The sequence below is a fragment of the Bactrocera latifrons genome, unplaced genomic scaffold (genome assembly GCF_001853355.1).
Source record: "Bactrocera latifrons isolate USDA-ARS-PBARC rearing strain unplaced genomic scaffold, ASM185335v1 scaffold_1, whole genome shotgun sequence".
Taxonomy (NCBI): Eukaryota; Metazoa; Arthropoda; class Insecta; order Diptera; family Tephritidae; genus Bactrocera; species Bactrocera latifrons.
In genome coordinates this window covers 1,002,697-1,026,104 of record NW_017534407.1, presented here as the reverse complement: position 1 = coordinate 1,026,104, position 23,408 = coordinate 1,002,697, and the positions used below count along the sequence as shown (strand labels likewise).

Here is a 23,408-nt window from a genome sequence, read left to right as displayed (position 1 = left end):
AAAAATTAATTTTTCCATTTTAAATTTATTTTTTTATATTCATTGAATTATAATTTTTTCACCTTATGCAAATTATTTAGTTTATTTTGAAGTTTTGTAGTTTTTATGCTTCACAATTATGACAAATACTTTTCGCGTTAATTCTATAAACATTTTTCACTCTACACTGTTAGCCACTTCTGGTTATGTTATTAAACAGTCTAGCAACGTTTTAGGCCAAACGACCTTGAGGTCGAGCTGCGCTTCGGTTAGACATACTTAAGCACAGCCACACATTCTAACTGCGTATAAGCACACTAATACATACATATTTATGTACATATGTACATACTGTACAGCATAAAGCCGCAAATATAAATTAATATGTATAATAGTAAAAGTGCGGTAGGCTATCTTCGGCCGTAACCAGCCTACCAAAATCCCCTCCAAATTTAAGTTGTATGTACGTATGTATGTATATACAGGGCCCTATATCTCACTCATACTTCTATCCTAATACAATAATAATAATGATATTGATATGCGGAAATTGGTGTGAATTGAATAAAAGGGTATAAACTGTATTTGTGTTGTTTACAGTAACTTAGAATGTTCTTATTGGCTAAATAATGAAATTAAAGCCCGACATGGATTAACCTACGATTAATCTCCAACAAAGACCAGTGTTTATCGTTGGTTTGGTGAATTCAATCGAGGTCGTAGATCATTCCAAGACGGGTTTTCAAATAAACTTCATCAAAATCAGTTGTTATTTCGGAAACTATTGATGTTGTGCGCAAACTAATAGAGCAAGATCGTAATATAAGATAAAGACATCTATATTCATTAGTGGGTCCAGCATACAATCCATATTGCATGAACATTTGACTCCAAAAAATAAACTAAGAGGTCAACGTCATCTAAAGAGGTGGTTGATACGTTCAAAAGACATTTTTTGGAGATGCCCAAATCAGAGGGCACATGGTTCAAACTCATGCAAAACTACAAAAGCACCCGGAAATTGTAATTAAATTTCCAATGATATTTCAAAAAAAAAATTATTTTCCTTATTTGGATGGTCTGTCCTTGATTACTATGCCAAATGTGAGCGCGAACTGTCAAAAATTTGTTTCAAGCAGCTGCTTTAGTCGGTACATATCGGTAGATTTTTTCAATGTATGTACACAAATATCAAACTAAGAATTTGTCTAAAATTTCATTCAATTTCATGTGCGAAATCCTTGCTGATATTGAAAAAAGGCTTACGGGGATTTAGTTTTATCAAAACCACACGCCTACGAGTGGTACAAAGCCTTCAAAGACGGTCGAGAGACCGTTGAAGACATGTCTCGTTCGGGACGAACTTCGACCTCTTCAACTGATGAAAATATTAAAAAATTGAAGAAAATGGTGCTTGAACTTGTTTCGAAGGGACAAACGATCAATAAGCAGTTACCGTTAAGACCGCAGTACCGTCAAAAAACGGCTAGAATTGTGGAAGAACATATAACACGCTGATAATGTACCAACGTATCGAGACCGAATTTAAAACCAAAAACCTATCTTTGTCACAATGTCTATAAATCATAATGAGGAATATTTTGAAAAAAAAAAAAATTAAGCTGTTTTCGATGACTAAAATATGTTTTTTTTTATCTTTGGATCCCGAGATATTCTTATATCTCTCTTGCCAACCCTCGTTTATTTGACAAAATTCACAGACCATGACTGTAGAGATGGACGTAGTGCTTTTCCCAACCATTTACCGATATGGACCCTATGTCTCTCTGTTTGTCTGTATAAACGCGAACTAGTCGTGCAGTTTCAAATCTCTACCTGAAATTTTGCACACATTCCTTTCTCCTTAAGAAGCTGGTAATTTATCGGAACCAATGTCGATATCGATAAAATTCAAGTCCCTGCTTGGAAAGCTTTTTTATTTGTAGGAACATAATCTACCAAGAAATTGCGTATATCTTCCGTATAAACTGATCGACCAAAATCATGTCCATGTATAGAAAACACTTTTTTTTTTTACGAGATGTCTTCATTAAACTTTTCACCAGCCGCCATACAAACTGGCCGATCCAAATATAGTCCTTGTAAGGAAAACTTTTTTATTTGTCGAGATAAAAATCAGATCAAATTTTGCACGGATTATTATAGGAAGTCTAACAGAATATTGTTTTAATTCACAGCTGTAACTTTTAGTATACGCTTTTATTAAAATTAATAAAACCCATAGAAAAAACAATATAAATAACGCTAGTTTATAGTGATTTTGCAACTTTGCTGTTAGATATTGTTTCTTGCTACTTTTGGGTTACTAAAACTGAAAAAGATAATAAAAATTTCCTAATGAGTAGGATTTTTTGTGCTGTATTCAAAGGGTATAGGGGTCAAACCATCAATATTCACTAAAATGACAAAAAGATCTGTACTTGATGGAAATTTTTTGAACTCAAATTCGTAATCAAGACACCTCAAATTCCCTACAGACCTCTTAGCTCATTCGGCGCAAATTTTTTCCTCAAATATGTTAAATAGTGTAATTAGTATATATATTTTTTTCGAATGAAAGATGTTTCAGCATCTTTGTTGTTTGTTCATCTGCTTAATAGAAGTAATGAAATTGTTAACAATTACTATTTAAAAGAACAAAGGAATAGTGCGTTAGCAAACACATGAACATACTTACATATAGTATATACATATATTTACTATATACACAAGTGATTACAGATGGATTGTGAGACATTTAAATATTGCTCTTTAAAGCTATTGAGAACAAAGGAAGACTAGTTGTATGCATTTGTATTTCTTATATGGCAAGTGCGTACCCACATAGTTATGTATTCTGTAATTCTTTAAAGATACACAAGTAAAATTGTCGGTACTGTTTTCATAGACATATGCACTTGCGATTTTAACAACAGCTCAGCTCCACAATTAAGTTTCGCTTATTTTCATAAAAAAATTTGGTCTTAAAACCAAAAATATCTTTTGATGTTCTTCTGTGCAAAACAATTTGAGTTAAAACTCAATCTAGCGCTTTATTTTGTTCTTATGGTCAATTTAAAAAAGAAACTTTTATCTAATAAATTCTAGCCGAATGACCTTCAAAAGAACATTTCAAACCTTCAAATTATTTATGCATACCAATTAGACGATATGGAGAAGGCATAAGCATAGTTTATGTAAATTTTTCAATAGCCACATTCGCTGCGCTTATAACGACAGAATTTAAGCCATCATTTAGTGCTATGAGTTTATGCCAACATTTTTTCCAATCCCCGAAACAGTTGTTAGAGTCAATTTCGGGAACAGCCCACAAGTAGTACCTAGTAGGGTTTCACGATTATTGTCTTCAATTAACTCAAAACGGTTTCCCCGAATCGGTCGTTTGAGTTTGCTGAATAAACGTGACTATGGTGGTAGCGGCCCGGTATTGGTTGAAAATTTAGGAAGTATAAATGCAGTAGTGCAAAAACTAAGTGCAAAACTAAGAGTTGTCCGCCCGCAAATCCGCCTCTTTTTACGAATAGCTTCGCGAAAACGACGAATAACACTCAAATACTATTCCTTGTTGACAGCTTGGCCGATCGAAAGGAATTCGGAATGCAAGATACCTAGATAATCGAAAAAAATTGTTACAATAATTTTGATATTTGACCTGCTTTGACGAGGTTTTATCGTCTTCGGATCACTTTTGTCACGATATTCGGCCGATTGATCATTTGTTTTCGGGTCATAAGCATAGATCCAATACTCATCGGCTGTTATAATACGTATCATGACATCCTAGTAGTCGGAAAGCATGCTTTCACAAACGTTAACACGACGCTGTTTTTCGAAAACAAATTTAGTGATTTTGGAACCAATCGTCCTTCCACATTTCTTAGCCCCAATTGATCTTTCGAAATGGTTTTGACTGATCATTTCGATATTCTAACGTTGCTAGTAAGATCTCCTCTGTTAATTATCGATTTTGAGGCAACAAATACTTCATTTTATTGACGTGTTGATCATGATGATGGCCGTCTAGGACGTGGTTCGTCATCAACGTGTCAAAAACCCTTGTTGGGGATAACCAATTATCACCGAAGGCCTTTTCCCAACATTCTGAATAGTTCAGCACCAGAAATTTATTCCACACACAAAATATAATGGAACTTCTTTGTTGAATAATTTCATTTCTTCAGAAAGGCAAGCGTGTACTAAATACTAATAATCATTTTGGTGTGACGTTTGGCTCAGCTGGCACAGTCAAACCAATCTAGACAAAAAGTATTGCGACGAATGGTTTTCGCACGAAATGTATGTATATTAAAAAGTCTACTATTTTTTTTTTCCTCAAATATTTATAAAATTCCACAACCAGCAACAGCAATTTTATACATTTTGCACTCGTTTTATTTCCAAGAAGCAGGTCGTTTGTCGGAACCACCTCTATTGGACTACTACAACGTATAGCTGTCATACCAACCGAACGATCAAGATCTTGTGTGGAAAATTGTTTTTATTTGAAAAGGTATCCTTACAAAATTTGGCATAAATTATTATCCAAAGCCGCCATACAAACTCGGATCAAATCGTTTAGATCGCATCCCTGTACCATATAGCTATCATACAAACTAACCGAGCGAAAAAACGAAAAGATATTTTCACAAAATTTAGCATGGACTATTATCCAAAGTGGACTGGACTATAGCTTGTAGCTACTACAAGCAAACTGTCCGACCAAAATCAAGTTCTTTTAAGAAGAACATCAACTTGGGAAGTGTATTAAGGCCGGTACCGTCGAAGTTAACATTTTTTGTTTATTCTAGGTTTGTTGTTTGTTTTCCTCTTTGAGGGGTTACATGGTTTTACGACTTTCAAAAATTCGATTTTTTTGTGGTTTTACAATATTGTCCTAAACTCAAGCTTATCCGAGTAATAGTCTCGACGATACTACTTTGAGAAGGTGGAGATAGAGATACTCGCTCGAGGCTAGCTAGGTTAAGTGCTCCATCCTTAAACGCGTTTTTCTCGGGATTGTGTTTTTGAAGTCGGTTCGTAAGTTATCTCGAGAACTACTCAATCGATTTTCATGAAATTTTCCAAAGGTCTTTGAGATACAATCCTAAAATACTTCGAGGAAGGCTTTTTGTGGATAAATCTATAAATGTCTGCCAAAAATCCAATTTTCAGTTTTTTTTTGTTCTTTCGTCCAAGTTCTATGGTTTTAACTAAATCACGTATTTTTTTCACTTTAGATAATTCTGTAAGGACTTATCCTGCCAAAAACTCTAATAAAATAATGAATTTTTATAGGACAAAAAGGCTGTTTTTTACTCGAGGAAACCCATGCAGAAAAAAAAGGAGGTTTATCATTTCAGTTCAAAGGTGAACTTGACTGGGTGTAATTGATTGAATTATCGAGCATACAATCGACTTATCGAAAATGATCGACAAGTATTTATGCAGACATGAGATTTATACCCCAAAACATAAGATAAAATTATCAAAATCATAAGATTTTTAACTTTTTAGATTAAGATAACCAATTTTCCAAGTTCAAGCATAATATTTGATTTACTTTTGCTTTCATTCATCAATGATATAAAGCCCTCAACTTAGCTTAAATATTGAAAGAAAGCATGCAAATTAGAACTACAGTGCTAATTTCTTGACCATTACTTCTACTCCTCACAATAATTACTGCGTAAATTTGTATTTGTAACTGTATTCATCAGCGGTGAGATATTATTTATTCGCCCACACTTTAATATATACGCAAAAGTAACAAAAAAAGACAATCTATAAACGTTTATGAGTAGTCATACAAAAATAATAAAAATTATTTGTTGCTGTTAATATTGTTTCCGTTTAGCAAAACTGTCCTGCTTTTGTGGTAATTACCAGTTTTGAATTTTTGTTTTTTATTTGTTCAAATCGTATTGTCAAAATATCAAATAAATAAAAGCTCAAGCTCCGTTTGAGTTGAATGGCCGATTCGTTTTGGTGGCGGTCATCCTGCTCTGCTGCTGACGCCCCTGCAGCTCACACACCCTTTCGGCTCCACCAGCAGCAGCAGCAGCACTGCAGTGTGAATGTACCTGCGTTGCAGTGGCACTGACAGTGGCAGTGGCATTGTGGCATTGGCGCAGGTGCTCGGCGGCCAAAAAAGATGTGATAAATAAAACTTGCACGATTTGTGATTGCTGAAATTTTTCGCATGCGAATCGTGTACGAGTACGTAAATATGACATTACGTATGCATACGTACTCCACAACTTGACATACGTAATAACTTTATTTTACTCAAATCGCTTGCTGGATAATATAACCGAAATAATAAAAATGCATTTGAAAGGTAAACACTTTGTAGTTGTATTTACATTTATKTATTTTCTCTACGTTTTCAAAGGTATATGGCTAAAAAAACTGTCCATACGGGGGTTGTCTTTTATGGGGCGAGCTTAGATCACAAAAACAAATATTAATCATGACCGATTTTATTATTTTTTCCCAAATTGTTCTCCATAAAGATCTATATGATCCGTTTCGAGATTTCATACTTTGTTAAAGGAAAAACACAGAAACTTCAAATTTAATGGCTAATGCTTACTATCATTCGAAAAAACATTCTTTGGCATTTATGTTTTGAAGATTATTTTTCAAATGTTGGCCGCGGTTAAGTCATACGCGAATGACATACGTGATGTTTTGCTCCAAGACCGAAGCAGGATTGTCAGCATAGACTTTAGACTTTACATATGCCCACAGAAGAAATTCTAACTGTGATTGGTGGCCCATCGACCGGCCCAAAACGTGAAATTATCTGCTCATCGAAGTGTCCTCTTAATAAATCCATTGATTGATGCGATGTGTGGGAAGTGGCGCTGTCTTATTCAAACCATATTTCGCCGAGATCACGAGCTTAAATTTCAGGTAACAATTAGTCGGTTATCATGGCACCATAAATGCCATTGGCAGTTACGTTTTTGCCGGCTTCGTTTTTGAAGAGATATGAATCGATGGCTCCAGCGGCCCACAAACCACACCAAACCGCGGTTTTTTTTTGGGTGAAATTGCAGCTCTTGAATCTTTTCAGGTTGCTCTTCTTCCGAAATGCGGTAATTTTTTCGAATTCTCGATAACGCGGATCTTTTCTTAATTTCTCAAAAAGTCATAGAGCGCAGCGATGTCACTTGGGAAGGTCGAGCGACTTCAGTTTTTGCTGTATCAAATCGACTCTCCACGGTCTTCATGTACAGTCTTAGCTACGGCTTCTCTATTTTCTTCAGTGCGTGCTAGATGTAGTCTCTTCGGTCGACTATTGTTCAATAATTAATGCTGGATCTCAAAATGGGTGATGGCGTGGCGAATAGTACGCTCAGTAGGCCGATTACGTTGATCATAAGTTAAGCGAAGCACGCGAAACACATTATTTACAGGACATGAATTTTCGCAATAAAGTTGAACAATTTGTAAACGTTGTTCATTCGTAAGTCTCTCCATGAGGAAATGCCAAACAATACTGAACAAAAATAACATGACAGTTTGACATGAGTCACGCGTGATCTGTCAAAAAAAAAGGCTATTGAAAAAAGTACCTCTACTTGGATAACCCGTTATATACTTTTGCATGCACTTGCTCCAATTTTCGAAGCACTTTTGACACTCTGTTTGAAGGTACCTACCAAAAATGCGTTCTGAATGCATCAACCGCCTCTTCAGGTGTCGACCTCTCAGTTTATTTTTAACATAAGGTAAAAAAAGGAGTAACTTGTCGATTCATCACCTATCATGATGTCATAGACGTTTTTCAAAGCAACACTACCTTATTTTTCACACATAACTCTCTACCATACGATGCGAGTCTTTTTGAGCGAGTGACAATTTGATGGTTCTTATTAGTTATACTTCGTTTATGACTATAACTTCTGGACTGGAACCGAGTTAGGTTTGGTATTTGTATCAAATTTGGGTTTTTGATTTTTGAGATTTAGAATTCCCTGAATAATATGATTTTTTAAATACTTCTGTACATATATTCGAAGAATGTTGAACAAATTCATGATATGTGATTTTTGTTGGTTAGCGTTTCTACAATTCCTCGTCTATAGCGACTTAATTCCGATATTGGCGGCCTGCATAAGTTGATATTCTCCGAATATAATATTTATATGAGCATACGCACTTATGTAAAAACACCATATATGCATAAGTGCTTTGAGCACTCGTATATGATGTATACCGAGCTTTTTATTTAGCCATGACAGTGTGGGAAGGTCATCGCAAACATGCTCGGCTAATGCGGGACACAATCGCGCGCACCAATGCATGCACAAATAAATGCATAGGCATAAATGAAGATAAATATGCATATATGTTTGCATATACATACTTATGCGTGTATATATGTAAACATATACCTTTATATATATAAATAATAATAATATAGACACCTCATTTTGCTAAATCATGTATGAAGCATGACTCGCTTTTACCTATAAGTTGCCGATTTATTGTTTATACACACTCACTTTTACATATTTACATATATAGGTACACATACGCCTATAAATAAATAAGCACTTAAATACGCATATAAAATCGAAAAAGCTTTCGTTCGAAGCATGTGCGCCTATTCGATATTTCGTATTTTCGTACTAAAACTACCTACTACTAATGTCATCCATACTCGAATGTACATGTGTGTGTGTGTGTTCATGCAAAATTTCGCTTCGTAGTGAGCTTTGAGATCGCCACTCGTAAACACCTTTGTTGAGAATGTTTCGCGAAAAGCATTTAAGTATATACGTACATAAGTACGTATGGATATAGCAAATGTGAATAAGGAAAATAATAATAAAACGCGTTGGAGACCTCATTTTGAATATTTATGTTTCTTACATTCTTTTAAAAAGCAACGCAATTAAAAAATAACTCTAAAACGAATATGTTTATATATAAATGCCTTTCATTTTTATCCTGAAGAGGATACATTAAGTTTTTGCAAGCATATTTCTGTTTCAAATGGTAGTGTGGAAGGGAGACCTTTTACAGCTTTATCGGGTTCGAGGCCGATCTAAAACCTGCGACACCCGGACGCAGTGTGACTCCACAGCGACTTGAATATGTCAATTCTACCTACCTTTGCATTTAGACCTTAGTCACCGCGAATCTCCCCAAAGGATCATTGAAACGAATTCCAAGAGCTAACTACTCCATGTAGCACCACATTTAAGTCTTAGATCAGACCTTGTAGCTTTTTCTACTGTCAGTTGAGCACCCATTAAACTCAATGACGGGTGAAATTTGTCGCTTGAACTTCAAATGTCTTTTTATTAGAAGAAACTCATTCAAAGTCTATAATATCAGTTCAAGCTGAACGTCATAGCACTATTTCTGACAAGACTATGCTGAAATTTCGAGGCAAGCCAAAAAACACTGCAGGCAAATTCTATTCCCTGGGGAAACTTAGAAGGAAACTTCGGGGATCCTATAAAATATGTTTACCAATGATCAACCGGACAAGCTGAGATTCGTCTATCCGAAGAAGCTGTTTATTTGTGGATACTGGCGATATCGGACCACTATAGCATATTATAATCAAAATCAATGGAAATATCTATCTTTTTATAACTATTTATGATTTAAGAAATGTACCTGTTAAGGGTATATTTTTATCCATGTTCAATGTAAATGAATACTTCTGATGCTAGTAATTGGATAAACACAACATTACTGTTTTAACATGACTCCTGTACTAAGTAATTTTAAGTAAGAAATCCCAGAACCTCTCCACGAAGCTCCTAGAACTTGTGTATAATCACTATCGATTTGCGTCTTAATGGAACACAGTTTCTCTCCTGCTGCCCAAAGCTCCGCTACTAGGCAATTGCTTAGTTCAGACGATACAGATTACAGATACAGATACAGAATTCTGTTTACATTTGAGAATCCATCCGACTTGATATGAAACAAATATAAGTATTTCCAAAGCTACCCACACCATGAGTGCTACCAGCAAGACTTGGACCACTCCAATACTTTTTAACCAACAAATTGAGAGTTTTAACTAATTACCATACATATTTTTTTAAGGCTGAACCTGAATTAAGTTTGGAACAAAGTTTTTAGCTAACGCCTAAGAGGAAATTTTGAAGACCCTATAATTATATATATCTACATATATAAATGATCAGCGTCTTTATCTGTCCATTTACATGTTGGTACCGAGTTAAGCTGCTCTTTGTTTAGAACCGCCGACGTTGAACTACTCTGGCATATACTATACAAGAAAAATTTTTTACCTGCAGGAAATTTGCCATGAATTATGGAAGAGAATTTTCAAATCTCCAAAGTAATTGTTTAGATCGGACCATTATGGCATATAGCAAGTTTTTGTTAGAAACCTTTCTTATTTGACAAGGTATCTTCCGTAATTACTTACAGATTAATATCCAACCCAGCGCTACAATCTCCGGTTATATTTTTTTTAGATAGAACTACTATAGAAAAGGACCTTTTATATAGATTAAATAAATAAATGATGATTATTCCGCAACCTAAGGTCTGTTGTGTTCTCTTCTAAGTCACAACGACTCACTTAGCCACAGCATATTGATAAATTCCAATATATACGAACTGACCTATTAAAATCAAGATAAAGATATCTATATACCTTTTATGCTATAGGATTTGCATCTATGTAGAGTACATATATATTTTTTATACAAATCCTAAATATTTCCACAAATAATATATATTGTTTGGTTTTCTTGTTGTGTTTTGCAGTTTTCAATGAGCTCACGTTTCAATGCTGGGTTATATAAACTTCTATAAATGCGTCCCCGAAGAACTAAGGTGGGATTTGTGGATGTTAATGGCAAGACTTTACATATTCATGGAATTCGATGCAAAATAAAAATGCCAATATAGCAGTGTTGAAATTAAAAGAAACCAAATAAAAACAACAAAAACAACTAAAACTTACAATTCCATAAATATTTGGAATAAATCATTTGTTAACAAAACACCAAACTAACCAACGGTATTCGTCGTTAATTTAAAGTGTGCTTTCGCGGTTTTGAAAGGTATGAGCTATGTGTACAGGCGGTTAAGAACGGTTTGCAGTTGTGAAGTCGTTAAACAGAAAAGCGCGCAAGAAAGCACACAAAAAACTTTAAATAATAATTTGTTTCTTTTTAATAAAATACGCAAAGTGTAACCACTCAAAAACGACTGATTAACTGATAATGTATAGAACAGCATTGTAAAATAATATTAAAAATTAAATTAACAAATCGTTATCCAACACTGCCTTTTTACAGAGAAACGAATAACAAAAACTATCTTCGGCGCGTTAAAAATTCGATATTTAATAAGGTGAGTACAACATAATTACAAGCATAATTTTTCCAATCGATATCTTTGTATAAGAATTGCTCAAATTGATTGGAAGCAACAGCTTTTGTGTTCTGAAGTGAGAGTGATTTGGTAGGAAAACATATTTGAAATCAAAAATCTGTTATGCACTTATGTGTGTATGTACATGCCCTCCTAAAGGGTATTTTTTTTTTTGGCCGTGCGGTTTTGAAAGAGTTCGCCCTTTTGACATCTGTTACTTGATTTACACTCAGCTTGGTTTGCCATTTTATAATAAATGGACTGACTCCGGAACAATCTTTGGTACCTGAGCCCAAAACAAGATGTCCATGGCTTCCGATTTTCACAAGAAAGTTTTTTTTTTTTGAAAAATTTACACGGTGTTATTGTAATTGTACGGTTATATAGTTCTCTGTTAGGGTGATAAGGTTCAGATAAGTTGTCATCGACGTAATCCAAGGGTGGCCTCAGGAAACGTGCTGTTTCGCCCTTTCGGACCATGGGGTAAGGGTTGTTAGATTTGTAGGGTTAGTTAGGTATACAAAGAGGTGGTTAGTGTCATGCGGGGACTCGTGCATGCTGGACATATATTTGATAAGTCAGTGTCGATTTGGGATAAGTAGGAATTTAACCTGCTACAGTATCCAGAACGAAGCTACGCAGGATCACTCTTGATTCTCGTGTCAACACGAGCTCGTCGTCTGCAATGGGTGGAGTTTTGACTTCAAGTACGCCAAGTACGTGTTTATGGCTTCACGGTAAATAGCGGTCAGTGTATGTCTGAAGTTATTTGCGTCCGAAGTTAGGTCGGCGTATTGTCTTATGACTGCAGGAATTATATCTACGAAATTCCGGAGTGCAGTGTTCTGACATGTCTGAAGCTTTTCGTTTGTGTTTCAGAGCATCCACGCATGAAGCTAGTCATAATGTTGAAGGCATTGGTGAACGTCAAAAACTCATGATTAATGACTTTTTTGTGCTTAAATTGGTGGAAGTTGATGTGGACGAGCTTTGGTTTCAACAAGACGATACTGCATGCCTTCGAGCCAATGATACAATGAATTTGTTGAGGGAAATTTTTGGTTATCGCATTATTTCAAGTCGTGGGTCTTTTGCTTGGCCGCCAGGATGTTCGATTTAGCACCGCTGAACAATGTTTTTGAGTTTATGAACGCCGTGGTCATTTGTCCGAAATTGTTTTGAGAACATAATGTCAAACCCAATACAGGGCACTGCAGGCACAAGAAGCACTTGTCCAACATGGACGATGTCTCTTGCGCAAACTACCCTTTTTGCGACATGGAACAGGAAACTCCAGAATACCTGATTCTAGATTGCGGTTCAAGACCCAAGATTTCATCTACGTGAAGAAGGATCAGCTCACCTCAGAGTGCGTGACCTTCGTGACCATAGCAGAGAACACAATAGACCATTGGTCGCTGTGCAAAGCCTCAATTTTCTGTCTATCTATCTATCTAATACCAAACCCTTATCTTTAAAAGAAAGCTAAAATATGGGCGCTAACCGCGCATTTATATGCATTTTGTTTTTGCTTGAAAATCAGACGTCTAAAAAAGCACAATTCATTAACATTTGACTGCCTATGTTGTTCTTATGTTCAACTGAGTATTAAGGCCTTCACATTGAGGCGCGGACCTACTCTTACATAACACTTGCTATGTTTTCATGTAGTGGCTGTGCGACCGTTGTGTTCAAGGATGAGGCGAAATGCACCTTTTGTAGCAATGCCATCGCTATTGACATGCGCATTGGGGATTTTCAAGTGCAAGCTAAGGTTCAAACTCGTCTGCCTTTGTTTTAGTTGTTATGGTATTAATTTTTGCTGTGGCAACTCGCCTTGAATGTCAAAATGTTAAAAATCGTATGAAATTCTAAAATTTGTAGCTAATAAAATAATATTAAATAATTTATGCAGCTTTAGAAAATGTATGAGAAAAGCCTTGAAGAGTAGCACTCAAGTTATTCTTAACATTCTCTGCTGTTCGCTTTTCTGCAATGTTTTACCGCTACAAACATACATACATATGTATGTATATAGACAAGTTTTCTTGTGTATCTTCTGTATGGGTCTGACTGCGGTTGAAAGGGAAATGTTTGATTTCGCTATTCAAACAGCCCGAGCCCACTCTTCGCTTTTCCCGATTCACTGCCATTTCACATTTTCCTTATTCACCATTATTATGACAAGTTTTCCTTCGACAAGATTCGTTTTTCCAACCGAGCTCTAGTGTATTGTACGGTAGTAGAAAGATCGGTTCAAAGAAACTACATGCATCAAAACTGGAAATTGTGAATTTTCCAATAGCTAAATGACTAAACTGTATTACAAGAGTTTGTAGGTAAAGCACACAAAAACACATACATACATACATATAATATAAACCTATGTAAGTGCTTATGCACATACTTGGTTATGTTTGTCCAACGATTGAGTAACAAAATGAAAACTAGTTCCCGCCGGCAAATTGGCAACCAACTGCCAAACATAAACAGCGGCAAGCAAAAACAGCAAATTAGAAATGTGACCATAGTCGCGGTCGCCACTGCCATAACTTCGTGACAAATATTATTGCCAACCTTGACGAAATCAGTCTTTTCTGAATGGGGTTTCCCAGAGAAAGTATTAGTTATAAGCCTTACCATGATGAAAATATCGTTAATAAAATATTTAACCGCATCGAGATTGTTCTTGTGTATAGCCAACGTTATTGGTATTTGGACGCTGAACAGAGTACATTAAGTTTGTCACGAAGTTTCTCACACAAGGAAGGAAACGTCGGCGACTATATAAAAATATATATATATATAAACGATTCGATTAAGCCATGTACGTCTTTCTGTATATACGCGAACTACTCCCGCAGTCTTCGAAAATTCTGCTCCCGTTATTTTCTCACCAAGATGTTGCTCCTTTGTCGAAACCATCGATTTCGGACCAGTAATCCAGACATTTTTCATAAGCACTTTTTAGAATGATCTTCAGCTCCTTCAGCATATTTGGTTCTATCTTTCCGATCGACTGAAGACGGATTCCAAGGAGCGGCAATTTCAGTTTGGGGAACCAGAAATAATCACACAAAGCCAAATCTGGCGAACACAGCGGTTGATCTATGGTATTCATTGCGTTTTTTGCTTTAAATTCGATCACAATCGTGGCACCATGCGATGGGGCATTATCATTATGTAAAATCCATGAATTGTTTTTCTAGAATTCCGTCCGTTTTCCACGGATGTCCTCATGAAAAAGCCTCAACATGTTCAAATAGAACTTCTTATTGAGCGTCTGTTAATCTGGAATGAATTAATGATGCACCAAAGCACAAATATCGAAAAATATTAGCATTCCGTTGATTTCTAAGTGGTGTTTTTGCATAGTTTTTTTTGGTTTCGGTTCGGTTTTTTCCTTCCTTTCCGATGATGGTTGACTAGTTTGCAAGTTGAAGTCATAAAACCCCATCTCATGGGCAGTTATAATGCCGTCCATGAATATGGGATCGGAATTCGTACGATCAAGCATGTCCAAAGAGACAGCTTTATCGAGACGAGTCGAGCAAAAACGCGTTCCATACCCCAAAGCATCCACCCATCAGAAGGTCGTCCAGAACGAGACTTGTCTTCAACGATCTTTCGACCGTCTTTGAAGGCTTCCTACCTTTCAATAGTTGTAAGAGTTCTTACTAAATACTGTACGATCGGTATTCACGCAGTAAGCTGGAGGACCTTATCGACTGCCAGCTGAGATAAATAACCTCAACACGTTTTCTTCGCATGTTTTACTTTTGTCAGATCAGACCAAGCAAAAACAGCTCCGATCTCATACCTTTACACATCCAGGTGAAATAGCAGAAATAGAAATAAATAACCTAAGCAGTTTTGTGATAAATTCATGGCCGTTACCGGATATCCAACTACAGCGGTGTTTTCCTATGACTTCAAGACAAGGAAAAAGACGGTACGTAACGGTCTAAGTGTGTTCCTTCGTCTCGACCTCGTAGGGAACATCAATCTAACCTAACTTTACCTAACCTATGTGCAAGGAAACAAGCTGTTCATATACCGGAACCGCCGATATCACAGACCGCTACAGTCATAAAAACTGACGATATCTTCACAAAATATGGTGCGGATAATTTTCCAAAGCGATGATACAATCTCTAAACAAACTTTTCAATCGTAGGCCTATAGCATATAGCAAGAATTATTTTTCAACGGAAAGGTACAATCTCCTAAGAAATTGTTCAGATCGAATTACTATATCGAATAGCTATCATACAAACTGATCGACCAAAGTACAGTGCTTGTAAGGAAAACTATTCTGTTTGACGAGATATGACGAAATTTGGCGAGAATTATTGTCCAAAGCTAGGATACCATTTTCGAAGAAATTATTCGAAGATATTATACTCACTACTTGACTACTATAGTCAAGATAACGATCTCTTTTTACCCCTTTACGCTATAAAAAAATACACTTGTGAACGGTATTATAGTTTCGGTGCAGTCGAAGAACGTTTCTGCCTGTTGTTCACTGTCTCCAACAATTAACCTTTGAACAATTAGTGATTAAAAGCACACAAATCGCCTTCTAAGGAAAGCTAATTCGGCGAGTGCTACTTTAATATCCGTAGAACACAAATACCAGCATATTCTGAATATCAGTGAATCGCTTAGCAAAAAATTATGATAAGGTTTGAAACTTTATTCCCAGACTACTTGTAGGTTTATACGCTCAAACAAATGTACTTACATTGGTGTGAACAATTTGAGCGTCCTCTCTATGTTATTATTATTTAACTCCAAAAACTTTTTCTACAAAAAAAAAAAATTGTGTAATCGCCATAAATGTGGTATAAAATAAGTAATAAGTATTTCACAATATGTTGGCAACATTATCACATTGTCGGTGTGCAGCCCGTTGGCAGACGAACTGCAATGCAATGGAGAAGAAGACTGGTATTGCTTTATGCGCACATATTGGTGTTGTTGCATTTTCAACTGCAACTGATTAGTGTCGCTATTGTATGTATTTGTCATACATGTACGTATGTATATATGTATGGGTTTGAGCTGCGCTGGTGGCAGTGGCATTAGATACTTGCTAGACAACTACTACTACGCTTCACTGGTAGTCAGTCGTTCCATTATTGCTGCAGCGCATGCGTTTTGGGTAGAAAAACCACTCAGCCCCACCCGCCGCCATAGCCCGCATGGCTCAACGCTCATCGCTCATACAATATGCAGCTGGTCGCCGAAAGTAGTTGCACATTTCGCTTTTCGCTATCGTCGGCCTCGTGCACACCACCACCGCCGCCGCCAGAGCCATCACCTTCGCCTTCGCGTTTGCCACCGCCAGCGAATCGTCGTTGTTGTTTTTTGTCGTCATCGTCGTGGTCGTCGGGTGCGCTGCATTTTGTTGCACATCGCCAACAACAAGTTTGCCACAATGTGCAAAAATAAACATAGCCGACGCTTGCTCGTTCGATTGGCATTGCTGTTCGTGTATTATTGCTGTTGTTGTTGTTGTTTCTAATGCTGGTAATATTTGTTTGACGTTTTTGTTGTTCACTCTTTCTTTTTGCCTATCCATGTGCTGTCACTGTATGAGTGTGTTGCGTATATGTGTGCGTTTGTGTGTGTATGTTGTTTTTGCATTTTGCTTTTCTTTGTTGCGCTTTATTGTTATTGTGGCTGCGCTGTTGTTCCTAATGCAATTTAGCTATGACTATGCATGCTGAGTGGTGTGCAATTGCCTAGCCTACAACAACAACAAAAACAACAGCAGCAGCAGCAGCAACAACAACAACAACTAGCCAGGCAACTCACTCTCGGCTCGCTTCGTTTCGGCTGAGCTCAGCTCAGCTCAGCGCACCAACTCACGTAGTTCAATGTTAACGAACTGCAGCAACAAACCGACTTTCACTTATAATGAATTTGGCTCAGCCGCATTCGCCTGTGCAATGGCTCCATTGCATTATTGCAATGACCCCCCCTCTCGGCCCGAACTCTCTTTCACCACATACACGAGTACGTGGAGCGTACGACCGGAGTGCCTCGCATTAACTTGCATTATATGTTGCCGACTAAGCGACTAAGTGGAGTTAGCAATAGAAATAGCAGCGGTGACGGCAGCAGCAGCAGCACACCAGTAATAGCAACAACAATAATAAACATATCGCAACTGGTTTGTTTTTATTTTCCATAGTTCAATAACATGTTATGTAAAGTGTTTTCCTCGGTTTATCTGGTTTTTGATGTTGCAGTTGAGGTTTTTCTTTCAACGACGCTGCGCACCGCTGTCGGCAACATTTTGCGGCAGTGGCAAGGCTGTTCGTTACTTGTTGTTGGTGTGAACAATCGTTCATACACACACACACACATACAGCTGTGTGTTTTCGTCTGTGTAAGCGCGCTGCATTGCGCGCTACTCGGTTTTATGGCATGTAATCTATGCAGGGCAGTTGTAATTTCATTTCGGAGTTATTGAACTCTAAGATTCCGGAAGAAAGGGGCTTCGAATTACACTGGTCGACACAACTCAATTTTTTTCACTTTTGTTGCTTTATACAAACAATTTTTTTTTTTTTTTTTTATTTCTCTCGTTTTCTCATTGCTAGATATCTGCATAATTTTTGTTGCTTTTTGAATTCACAGTTATTTATTTGTAATTTCCACGAGTTCGCAAACGAAGCTTCGCATCCTAATCAATCATTACCGCTTCTCATCAAGCTGGGTTAACGCTATTGTTGGCACTTTTTGCTTTGCTACGTTCATCTGCGCAGGTTGACGCCAGCGAGCCCGCACGTAATTTGCCCGGGAGGGTGCACACCGAGGAAGGGTGCGATTTTAACTAGGTTTTATAGAAATTAGTTTAATTTATTTTTTTCATGCGCATAACTGAATTTTCCTATATTTTGGACTAAAGGCAATTACATACATGCTTAATAGTGCATACATACATACATACTAGTGTATACGTAAATACATACATGCATCCATACGTACTTCATACTATCGTCACGTATTAACACTTTCGTTGAGAATTCCCAAGCATTAATTTAATTATGAATTTACGAGGCGCAATGACTAAACCGACTTACATGCACACATACATACATATATTGGTGGTTTCGTTCCCTCACAGCGGCTAATTACTTAACTGTGAAATATGATTATGCCCGCATTTGCATTTTAATAATTTCAATTATTATGATTGTTGCAAATACAAGTATAAGTTGTTCATGTGGACAAACGGCAATTGGTTTCATTGTTTTCTAATGCCTTACAAGGAAGCTGTCCAAGTGATGTTAAAATGCTCACAAACAACTTTCGTATGCAAAAACATTTCATTTCATTAGATCTGTTTATTCACCTATCAGAGATCCTTTAACGAAAAGTGTTTTTTAAACAACACAAACATTAACGTCGGTTGTACCGAAGTCCGCTTCACATATACAAAAGACAATCACTGGATTTTGATCGATTAGTTTTTATAGCGGCTATATATTGTGTAGTCGAAAAAGTCTTTTCGTATTTTGTCAATAGATGTCGTTGCAGTCGTATATTGCTACCAATTACATTGTGTCATCTCATATAGTGTTGGAGGGTTGAGATTTTAAGCCAAGAATGATAGAGTACTATTCTATCATTCTTGATTTTAAGCATCATTTCACTAAAATTAAATTCGGATAAGTTGAAAAAAGTTACGGCTGTTCAAAAATGAATAGAAATAATAATAAAAATGCTATATTTTGAAATTTTTGTATAAAAAAGGATAGAAAGAATGCCACGCAAACTACCAATGAAATTTGTGAAGTTTACAGAGACGATGCTATATCAGTTCGTGTAGCACAACAATGGCTCGCTCGCTTACGTTCTGGAAATTTCGACTTACACTGATGATAGTTTTACACTGATGGAATAATGTCTCTGGCGGAAAAATGGCAAAAAATGGTCGACCAAAATTATTATATTTGTTATTGGGTTTCGACTACCTAATAGTATGCTATAGTGGTCTGATAGTGTAGCTTTAGGATATTGTAGCTTTGCTTGGTCAAGGCAATTTTATGAAAATATCTTGTTTTCCCTATAAGAACTTGATTTTGATCGTTCCATGTGTAAGACAACTAAATACTACAGTGATCCGATATCGATATCGATACCGACAAATGAACAGTTTTTTTTTTTTGGGAGATAATGATGTGTACAAAGTTTCAGAGCGTTATCTCAAAAACTGAGGGAAAAGTACTCGTGATATTAAAACGTCTATACAAACGGACAGATGGATATGGCAAAATCATGTCTGTTCATTATCATGAATACCTACATATATTTCATAGTGTGTCCGACATTTTCTTCCGTGTATTACAAACTATGTTATTCATTCTTCAACTGTGAATGGATCACAATTATGACTAAAAGGGCGATCCATTCCGAGGCTCCCAACTTTTTTAAAGAAAAAAGACAGAAACTTCAAATTTATTGGGGAGTGTTTATTATCGTTGGAAAGAATACTCTTTCGAAATTATTTTTTGAAGATTATCTCTTTAAAATATTGGCTACGACTACGTTTCCTATGTTGCATCCGTTGAGTCCAATTTTCGATGAGTCGTTCGAGCATTTCGACTGGTAACTGCTGAGCTACAAGCGTGATGTTTTGCTCCAAGGCCTGAAACGAAACGGGATTGCTCGCATTGATTTTAGACTTTACATATCCACACAGGAAATAGTCTAAGTGTCTATCTTGATGACCTATAGACCAGCCCAAAGCGTGAAATTACGCTTTAATTACTGTAGTGATCTTTCAATAAATCAATTGATTGATGTGATGTGTGGGAAGTGATGCCGTCCTGTAGAAACCGCATGTCACCGCGATCACGAGCTTCAATTTCAGTCATCAAATACATTTTTGAAGATTGGACAGATGATTCCACCGACTCAAAACCACACCAACCGCTGTATGTCTGGATAAAATGGCAGCTCTTGAATCTTTTCAGGTTGCTCTTCGTCACAATTGTGGCAATTTTACTTGTTTACATACCCATTGAGCCAGAAATGGGTCTCATCGCTGAACAAAATTTAGCTCCAAAACGTTGGATCATCTTGGAACTTTTCAGGAGCCCATAGAGCAAAGCGATATCGCTTGTTAAGGTCGAGCGGCTTCAGTTCTTGCACAATCTGTATTTTGCACGCTTTCAATTTAAGATCTCGACGTAAAATGCGCCAATGATAGTCCGAGTTGCTGCGAACGGTGAATAATCAACTCTTCATGGTCTCCGTGTACACTCTCAGTTTCGGCTGCTATAGTTTCTTCACCACTTGCTGGCCGTGGTCTATTCGGTCAAATATTATCCAATATTGAATGCTGTGTTTATGTTGATCAAAAGCTGAGCGAAGTTCACACGCTTCTTCTTTATGGAACGTGAATTTTATTCAAGCGTAAATCTTTCCATGATAAAATACTAGTTTGACACGACTCACGCGTGATCTGTCAAAAGAGCTTATTGAAAAAGGTATCTCTATTTGAATTAACCGTTATTGACCGATATACGTAGTATAAAGTCAACTATGTTCTTTCTAAAATTATTAGGTATATGTATGAGTGCTAAGATAAATCTTGATCCATCTTAACCCATTTTTGGCGCACAGACCTACAAATATCAATAAAAGAAAAAAAGGTGTTCTACTATTTTTAGTAATTATCTCACAGATTAATTTCAGTGTTGGGTTGTTTCCACCTCGTCTTTTTTCATACAGCTTCTGCATATGACGTTTGATAAGATACCGAGCCTTACAGCATTGACGCCAATAGTGCCATGTCCTGTCAAAACCCCCTAGGAAGAGGCTAGACTTACTGAGGGAAAAGAGATCACTAGATCTTTTACGATCGATCTAACGTAAAAAGGATTTTAGCTGTGGCTTTTCACCCATACCAATATTATCACGAAGAGACTTGATGCTATTATATTTCACTGTATCGTGCCACTGGGATCTTAAGTCTTCTAGTGAGTAGGTTTTATTTTGGTTGATGGCAAAATTACTTCTGACTGACCAATTTGTAACGACGCTGAGATACTCTTGAGTTTTAAGGCTGATCTCTGAGTTGAAGATCGCCAGTGGATAAAGTTGGCTCTAGTTCATCTCTTTGCTTAAAGATCTCATATTCAAGGTTTTTTAGTTACTTATAAAAATCACAGGCAGGCAGGAACTAAGATGTTTCTACTAGCACTTCATTACAAGTTTGTTACCGTTCTAATATCGCATTGCTATGGAAAGGATAATTAAGGGGTACTTCATTGGTATCCGCCTCTTTCTAAGAATCGAAGCTATAATTTGAGGATCCCCTGAAACTAGAGTTAACTTGGAGTTTCCAACAATAACTTTCTTAACAATATTACTCTTAAGATTCGAGCAATACTAAAAAAACTCACTTGCCATTTTCTCTCTGCCTTCCTATAAATATCTTCTCCTCCTCGCCTCCGTTGAAGTTCTGAGCACAGAAGATAGCCAATGAAGATATAATAAATGACATGTGTTCAAAGTTAACAGCTACATATGTATATCTAATATTTCCCCCTTATTATTTGCTATGTCCCTTATACTCTGTTTGAACAATTCCACAGAGATCGGAGAAGTACTAGGAGAAGGAGTACAGACAGGAACGATCCGATGATACCGTAGTTCTAACAGTTAATAGCCACAAAATTGTGGATATCCTCAAATGGTTAGCCCATAATACTTGGAGTAAACATAAAAATTATATTTATTGCATACAAGGCAATCAGCTCTGCTCTCAGTTACAGCTGTAATTCTTTCACTAAATGCATCAATAGGTCATCTTTACAGTATATAGGTGATGTACTTCAATTTATAGACCAGTGATTTATGAGCTTGAGATTTGATACAATGCCAAATATTTCGAAGGAGTCTTATGACCAGTTCCGGCAACTTCCTTATCTACAGTGCTTGAACTTTGGTTAGCCACACATGGTTTTTGGTGGTTTAACATACGAGTTATTGTCAAAAGTAACTGAATTTAGAATACTTCTTTATTGGTGAAAAACAGGAGAAAATATTATTATATTTCAAATGTATTACATAAACAAAAGAGTTAAATTAATGAAAATACAATTTAGCTATACGCGAACTTAGCCGCATTACAAAAAATTAGAAAATTAAGAGGTTTTTACAAAAGTTTAGCAAATTTTATGCTCTTAATATGAAGTTGCATCCCCATTCTTATTAATTATTTGGAAAATTCAGGCTGTTATCGATTCAATTAACTTTTGCATTATACTTCTGTCCAGATCCAGCCACGGCTGCAAATTTGCTGTTTTTAGCTCCTGCACGGCTAACTACTGGCGCCCATTCGCATACACAGCCCTTGCAATTATGCCCAAAACTTTTAAATGGGGTTTAAATCCAGAGTTCTAGCTGTCCATCCTAGCCACGGTATTGAACGGTAAGAAAAAATTTCTTTTGTCTTCTTGGAATCATGAAGGCAAGCATTGTCCTGCTGAAAGGTAAACGTAGTTTCGACGTTATCCTCCAAATACTCAATGACCACATCATCCAACATCTTTTCCAAATCCATTTTCGTCGTAATAAAGCATAGTTTCAGCTCTCCACGGTAGGAAAACCCATCCCATACCATCACAGATCCACCCGCAAAATTACGGCTCATTCTAGGTTAATTATTTTCGTGCATTTCATGGTAGTAATAACTGAACCCATCAGGTCCGTCTAAACTAAACATTCATCAGGAAAAATCACATCGTGCCAGCAATCGGTCCAACTCATATGCGCCTTCGCAAATTTAAGTCTGACGGACATGCGTAAGTTGTGTTTTTATACTCTCGCAACAATGTTGCTAAAGAGAGTATTATAGTTTTGTTCACATAACGGTTGTTTGTAAGTCCTAAAACTAAAAGAGATATAGGGTTATACTAACCAAAATGATCAGGGTGACGAGTAGAGTTGAAATCCGGATGTCTGTCTGTCCGTCTGTCCGTCCGTCCGTGCAAGCTGTA

General features: G+C 36.7%; 1 protein-coding gene across 1 annotated transcript in view; it reads left to right on the top strand.

The window, feature by feature from the left end:
* The window catches only part of LOC108965217 (ecdysone-induced protein 74EF), a 131,246-nt gene that overhangs the window by 24,250 nt on the left and 83,588 nt on the right, over positions 1-23,408 (top strand). Inside the window, exon 2 of the mRNA XM_018927467.1 lies at positions 10,771-11,361. The gene's annotated coding sequence lies outside the window, so the exon portion shown is untranslated. The remainder of the gene's footprint in view (positions 1-10,770; positions 11,362-23,408) is intronic.